Source organism: Pseudochaenichthys georgianus, chromosome 9, assembly GCF_902827115.2.
Source record: "Pseudochaenichthys georgianus chromosome 9, fPseGeo1.2, whole genome shotgun sequence".
Classification (NCBI taxonomy): domain Eukaryota; kingdom Metazoa; phylum Chordata; class Actinopteri; order Perciformes; family Channichthyidae; genus Pseudochaenichthys; species Pseudochaenichthys georgianus.
The window spans coordinates 47,437,751-47,446,091 of NC_047511.1; positions in this window are offsets into that span (position 1 = coordinate 47,437,751).

Below are 8,341 nucleotides of genomic sequence, written 5' to 3' on the forward strand. Positions count from 1 at the left end.
GAGGGATGAGTAGAGGACAGAGAGAGTAATGAACAGAAAGAAGACAGCGAGATTACTTTTCCAATGTTTTGTGAGCAATTTAGCCTCTTCCGCATGTGCAGATTATAATGTGGATCATTATTGGTAAAAATCAACTGATTCTCATGAATTACACTTTCAAATATCTATTATGCTGCAGCCCACTGACATGGTTTGAAATCAATATATTATCCAATTTGTCCATTTTGTCTGTTCAGCGCAGACTAAAAGCCAGAATGAAAGAATCTAAATAATTATCAAATCAGCTGAGAAGTACCTTGATGTGAAAAGGATGCACTGGGAACATGTCAAAGATATCCTAAATGATAACTTCCAACAACCTCAGACATGGACTGGATCATTCTGATGGTGTTAATTGTACTGCAGTGGAATGCTAGAAGTTTAATTGCAAATGGACAAAAGTTCAACAAATATATTGACAACCTGGGAGAGAAGCCTAATGTTCTCTGTATTCAGGAAACATGGCTGAAACCACAACTGGATTTGATTGTGAAGGGATATACTGCAGTTAGAAGAGATAGGGACTCTGGCAGAGGGGGAGGAGTTGCAACATTCATACAGAGTGGGATAAGTTACAAAGTTATGCATGTAAGTACAGATCATAAAGCAATAGTTATAAGGGTATGGAATGATAGAGGACCTATAGATATAGTAAATTATTATAATTCATGTGGGAAATTAAATCAAAGCATATTAGAGGATGCTGGGGGTTCACTGCAAGACAAAGTAATATGGTGTGGGGATTTTAATTAACATAACTCGCTATGGGGAAGCAGTAGCACAGATGCAGTAAATGTGCAGTAGTTGAAGAATGTATAGATGAACACGGGCTAGTGTGTATTAACACTGGAGAACGAACACGATATAATTGGACGAAGAATATAGAAACGGTACTCGACCTGACATTTGTATCTAGTGCTATAGAAGGTACAAGTACATGGAATGTGGTAAAGCATACTACAGTGGGCAGCGATCATTATCTGGTAATGACTAAAGTTGGGAACAACATAAGTTTTGAAAAGGAAAATAAAATTCCTAGATGGAAATTGGGAATGGCTAATTGGGATGCCTTCCAAGGTGTAAGTACGAATAGATGTAAAACACTTCAAGAGGAAAATGATGATGATATAAAGGAGGCGTGTGGCGCAGTGGATAGAGTGTTGGTGTTCGGATCAATGGAGCACAGGTTCAAACCCCACTGAAGTCAGCATGCCGTTGTGTCCCTGAGACACTTCACCCCAAATTGCTCCTGTGGGGATTATCCACAGTATTGAGTATGTAAGTCGTTTTGGATAAAAGCGTCTAACAAGTAACATGTAATATAAATAAATTAAATGATGAGCTGGTTAAGGTTATCATTCATTAAGCTCAAGAAACAATTCCGGAAATTGCAGGAGTTAGGCGTACCAAGAGTGTACCCTGGTGGAATGGTGAATGTAACAAATCCATTAAAGACAGAAATAAAGCATTCAGGTATCTCAAACAAATACATTCTCAGGAAGCTTTGAATCAGGATAAAAGGGCCCAGGCTATAGCGAGGAGAACAATAAGAATGCAAAAACGCACTTTTTGGAGGCAATATTGCAATAGTATTGTAAGAGAAGTACAGCTTGCAGATGTTTGGGGCAGGATTAGAAGAATGGGGGGAATTCGAAGAAATTACGAGTTACCAGTTTTGAGCAGAGAGGACATAATGGCTGTCATAAATTTAGGAAAGGCGGAACTCCGAGCTCAAACATTTAGGAAAGTTCATCGTTCAGATAACCTTACAGAGGAAGCCAGGCAGTGCAGAAATAATAGACTAATGGAAAACCCGAGAATATTGGATAGAGTAGAAGTGTTAGGAGATCAGTTGGACCTGCATTTTAGTAGTTTGAGTTGAGAAGAGCAATTATTAGTGCTCGTCAAACCACTCCTGGGAAAGATGGTGTTTGTTACAAAATGTTGGAACACGTGACAGATAACACTCTAGTCATTGTGTTAAAGTTGTTTAATAGGGTGTGGGATTCTGGCCAACTTCATTCAGTGTGGAAACAAGCGATAATAGTGCCCATCCTAAAGCCAGGGAAAGACCCTTCAGATCCATCTAGCTACAGGCCTATTGCCCTGACATCTCATTTATGCAAAATCATAGAAAGAATGGTCACAGAAAGGTTAACATATATCTTAGAAAGTAAAGCTCTGTTGTCCCCATATCAAAGTGGGTTCCAGAGGGGTCGGAATACAATGGATTATATATTGTGCTTAGAATCAGACATCAGGAAATCACAGACCAACAAGGAACTAGTGATTGCCGTCTTCTTTGATATTGAAAAGGCTTATGACATGCTCTGGAAGGAAGGACTACTAATCAAGTTAAAATCATTGGGAATTGGTGGTAAAGCATATAATTGGGTTATAATTGTTTTACTGGACAGAAAAATACAAGTAAGCGTAGGTGCAGAATATTCAAGTGTTTATGCTGTGGAAAATGGTACTCCGCAAGGTGGTGTATGTAGTCTGTTGCTGTTCAATATAATGATACATGACATTTTTAATCAAGTTCATCCAAGTGTGGGAACATCTTTGAATGCAGATGATGGGGCTTTGTGGGCAAAAGGCCGCAATGTAGCACATGTTGGAAAGAAAATACGAGCTGCAATAGTTGAAGTGGAGAAATAAATGGGGATTCAAACTGTCAGTAGCTAAGACGCAGGTCATTTGTTTTTCAAAACGGCATAACATTGCTCCTATATCGTTAAAATGGTATGAGCAACCTCTTGAACAGGTTAATACAATAAGATGTCTTGGTGTTTGGTTTGACGGAAAGCTAACATGGAGCAGTCATATAGGAAAAGTTCAAAATAAATGTAAAAAGGTCAACAATGTACTTCGGTGTTTGGTGGGTCAGGAGTGGGGAGCGAGTAGGTCATCACTTCTGAATATATATTGGGCACTCATGTGACCTGTATTCGATGATGGGTGTGTAGCGCTCATGGCAGCAGCAGAATCAAACCTTAAAAAGCTGGATGTCCTACAAGCTCAGGCCCTGAGAATTTGTAGTGGAGCTTTTAAAACATCTCCAGTATCAGCAATGCAGGTGGAAATGGGAGAAATGCCTTTAAGGATAAGAAGAGAGAAGTTAATGTTGGCCGGGTAAACCTTCAGAGGCATAGTGATAGTCATCCTGCAAAAAGTATTTTTAAAGAGTGCTGGGAGCACAATGAGTCACATTTAACAAGTTTTGGATGGATTGGCGATGTTAAAGCAGCAAGTATAGGTTTGAATCAAATACAGTATTGCCCCACAGTTCCAATCTCGTCCATTCCACCCTGGTTGTTCCCATTGCCAAGTGTAGACCTCAATATACGAGAGGAGTTAAAGGAAAAGAAAGAACTACCAGTATGGCGCATAGTCCAGAATTATTTTGCAAGATATCACTCAGACTCAACAATCATCAATCAATCAATCAATGTTTATTTATATAGCCCAATATCACAAATGTTACATTTGTCTCAGTGGTCTTCACAGTGTGTACAGAATATCAGTATGACAATACGACACCCTCTGTCCTTAGACCCTCACATCGTACAAGGAAAAACTTCCAAAGAAAACCCAGTTTAAAGGGAAAAATGGGAGAAACCTCAGGGAGAGCAGCAGAGGAGGGATCCCTCTCCCAGGACGGACAGACGTGCAATAGATGCCGTGTGTAAATTGAAAAGATAATACATTTGCAACATAGGTAGTCCAGATGTTTGGAAATGCATGTGTGTATAATAGGAAGATGAATCCACGAGGATATCCATCCAGGACTTATGATCCAGGACCACAGCCACGACTCAAGATCCAGCGCTCGCGATCCAGGACACAGGACCGCAGGATCATCCATGACTCCGGATCCCAGCGTATATAGACACCAAAAGAAAGACATTTGGGGAAGCTGGGTTAATCGGAACATGAGAGTACACAGGTATAGACAGAGAGAAGGAAGAAGTAAGATGTCCCCCGACAAACTAAGCCTATATCAGCAAAACTAGGGGCTGAATCTAATCAGCCCTAACTATAAGCTTTATCAAAAAGGAAGGTCTTAAGCGCACTCTTAAAAACGGATAGGGTGTCTGCCGCCCGAACACAAACTGGAAGCTGATTCCACAAATGTGGAGCTTGATAAGAAAAGGCTCTGGCTCCCATTGTACTTTTAGAGATTCTAGGAACAACCAACAACCCTGCATTCTTGGAACGCAATGCCCTAGTAGGACAGTAGGGTATAATGAGTTCTTTAAGGTAAGATGGCGCCTGCCCATTAAGGGCTTTGTAGGCGAGAAGAAGAATTTTAAATTCTATCCTGTGTTCTATAGGGAGCCAGTGTAAGGCAGCCAGAACAGGAGTAATGTGGTCTCTTTTCCTAACTCTGGTTAGTACACGAGCCGCAGCATTTTGAATCAGCTGAAGCGACTTGATTGACTTCTTGGTACTCCCTGATAATAAAGAGTTACAATAATCCAGCCTAGAAGTAACAAATGCATGGACTAGTTTCTCTGCATCGTTTTGAGGCAAGATATGCCTGATTTTTGCAATGTTACGTAGATGGAAGTAGGCGGTCCTTGAAATTGGTTTTATGTGGGCGTTAAAGGATAAATCCTGATCAAATATAACACCAAGATTCCTTACAGTCTCACTGGAGGCCAAATTAATGCCATCCATAGTTAGTATATCTTTAGATAATTTGTTTCGTAGATTCTTCGGGCCAAGTACAATAACTTCAGTTTTGGTCGTGTTTAACATCAAAAAGTTTAAGGTCATCCACGTTTTTAAGTCCTTAAGGCAGTCTTGAATTTTATTTAGATGATTAATTTCATCAGGCTTGATTGACAAATATAGTTGAGTATCATCCGCATAACAATGAAAGTTTACAGAATGATTCCTTATAATATTGCCTAACGGAAGCATATATAATGTGAACAAAATAGGTCCGAGCACTGAGCCCTGTGGCACTCCATGGCTAACTTTGGTTTGCGTGGAAGATTCATCGTTAACACGTACAAACTGAGAGCGTTCAGATAGATAGGACCTAAACCAGCCTAAAGCAGTTCCCTGTATGCCAACTAAGTGCTCTAGTCTTTGCAATAGGATATCATGGTCGATAGTATCAAATGCAGCACTGAGATCGAGCAAAACAAGAATAGAGACAAGTCCCTTGTCTGAGGCTATTAGAATATCATTTGTGACTTTAACCAGAGCTGTCTCTGTGCTATGATGTGTTCTAAAGCCAGACTGAAAGTCTTCAAATAAATCATTGTTTTTTAAGTAATCACGCAACTGTTTTGCGACCGCTTTCTCAAGAATTTTTGAGAGGAACGGAAGATTAGAAATAGGTCTATAGTTGGCTAAAACCTCTGCATCGAGGTTGTGCTTTTTAAGAAGCGGTTTTATCACTGCTACTTTGAATGATTGTGGAACATAGCCTGATAATAAAGACATATTCATAATATTTAATAAAGAACTGCTAATTAATGGAAAAACTTCCTTCAACAGCTTAGTTGGAATTGGGTCTAACATGCACGTTGATGGTTTAGAAGAAAGAATCATTGAATTTAATTGTTCAAGGCTTATGGCTGAAAAGCATTCTAGTTTCCTATCTAGTGTAATATTAGAACTTACGTTTCCGGGAGCTGTTGATAACACTATACTGGTCAAAGGTAAGAGGTCATTAATTTTGTTTCTAAGAGTAACAATTTTATCGTTAAAAAAGCACATAAAATCATTGCTACCGAGTGCTATGGGAATAGAAGGCTCAATGGAGCTGTGGCTCTCTGTCAGCCTGGCTACAGTGCTGAAAAAAAAACTTCGCATTATTCTTATTCTCATCTATTAATGAAGAGTAGTAGGCTGCTCTCGCTTTACGCAGTGCTTGCTTATATTCATTGAGAGTAATATGCCAAATTAAACGAGATTCTTCAAGTTTAGTGGAATGCCATATCCTTTCAAGTTGTCTAGACTTTTGCTTTATTTTGCGAGTTTCGGCATTATGCCATGGAGCTAATCTATGTTGTTTTATTTTTCTTCTTTTTCAAAGGAGCAACAGAGTCTAATTTTATTCGCAGCGCATCTATAGCACTATCAACAACATGATCAATTTGGGGTGGTGTACATTTTGTATAAGTTTCCTCCCCTACATGCAGACATGCTATCGAGTTAAGTATTGGTGGAATTTCTTCCTTAAATGTGGCTATAGCACTAACGGATAGGTTTCTGCTGCAAGAGCTTTTGACTAATGCTTTGTAGTCTAGTAACAGTACTTCAAAAGTTACTAAGAAATGGTCGGATAAAGCAGGATTATGCGGTTCGACTAATAGTTGCTCAATTTCAATACCATAAGTCAGAACAAGGTCGAGAGTGTGATTATAGCAGTGGGTTGGTTTATTTACACTCTGACAGAAACCAACAGAATCTAATATAGAGTTAAATGCAACAGTAAGGCTATTTTTATCATCGTCAACATGAATATTAAAGTCACCTACGATAATTACTTTGTCTGTTTTAAGAACCAAAGTTGATAAAAACTCAGAGAATTCTGATAAGAATTCTGAATAAGGACCTTGTGCACGATACACTGTAACAAATAAGATTGGCTGAAAAGTTTTCCAGGTCGGATGCGTAAGACTAAAAACGAGGCTTTCAAAAGAGGTATAATTTAATTTTGGTTTAGTATTGATAAGTAAACTTGAGTCAAAGATTGCTGCAACTCCACCTCCTCGGCCCGTGCCTCGAGCAATATGAGTGTTGACATGGCTGGGTGGAGTGGCCTCATTTATGCTGACATATTCTTCATGTCTCAACCAAGTTTCAGTGAGACAGCATATATCAATATTATAATCTGATATTAAATCATTTACCAATATTGCTTTAGATGCTAGAGATCTTATGTTTAAGAGACCACATTTAATCTTCCTGTTTTGTTGCACTGTATTAGTTGTTACATTTACTTTTATTAGGTTATTATGTATGACACCTCTATTAGGTTTTACCTTAAATTGTCCTTGGGCAGACACACACACCGTTAATATTGGGTATTTTATTGGGTTCGGGATTCCTATGGGTGACTGCCTAGGAGAGAGCGCAGAGAAGCGTGTAAGACTGCGACTCTGCCTCCTGGTCTCAACTCCAGTTTGTCATGGATTAAGTCCACAAAGCCCTGAAATGTTTGCCGAAATGAGATCTGCACCTTTCAAAGTAGGGTGAATGCCGTCTCTCTTAATCAGACCAGGTTTTCCCCAGAAGGCTGTCCAATTATTTACGAAGCCCACATTGTTTGCTGGGCACCACCAAGACAACCAGCGCTGAAATTATGACATGCGGCTATACATGTCATCATTGATCAGATTGGGGAGGGGACCAAAGAAGATTACGGTGTCCGATCATATTTACAGATGGTTCCAAAGATCCAGAGACAGGGCGTGCAGGGGCAGCAGTTTATATCCCAGTGAGTAATACACATATAAAGAAAAGGGTAACAGACCATGTGTCAGTATACACCACAGAGTTGTTGGCATTGGTGTTGTCATTGAAATGGATAGAGGAGAAAGAAATACATAATAGTGCAATTGCATCTGACAGCTGTTCAGCATTATCGAGTACACGATCAGGCAGATCTTCATTTAGAATGGACATAATAAATGAAATATTTCTAATTTTATATAAAATGCAAATCAAAGGCATAGCAACTCGTTTCATCTGGGTTCCTGCTCATGTTGGTGTGGAGGGTAATGAACAGGTGGATATTCTGGACAAACAAACACTCAGAATTATGAACAGAGACATAGAAGTTCCAATCAGCAAAGCGGAGGATCAAACATTCATACAGAAATATGCACAAACAACATGGCAAGATCATTGGGACCTTAGTGATACAGGAAGACATCTTTATAAAATTCAAAGGTATGTTGGGGATGGAAGGAAGGTGGGGTTTAAAAGAAGAGAGGAAAATGTCATTTCTCTGATGAGAATAGGTCATACAGGTCTCAATCATACATTAAGTATAATAGGAAAGCATCCAACCGGAACGTGTATACACTGCAGCCAGCCAGAAAGTGTTGAGCATGTTTTACTGCTTTGCAGGAAATATAGTACTCAGAGAAATGTGCTTTTCCAGACACTCAAGAAAGCAAAATTCCATGACTTGTCGCTATCAGGGCTGTTAGGTAAAACATCAGGCAATATATATTGTGAGATTATTAGGTTTCTAAGATACATTGATACATTTAAAATAATCTAGAGTTTTGGTTCTTTGTTTTGTTTCTTTTGTTTATTGTTTTCTGCATAG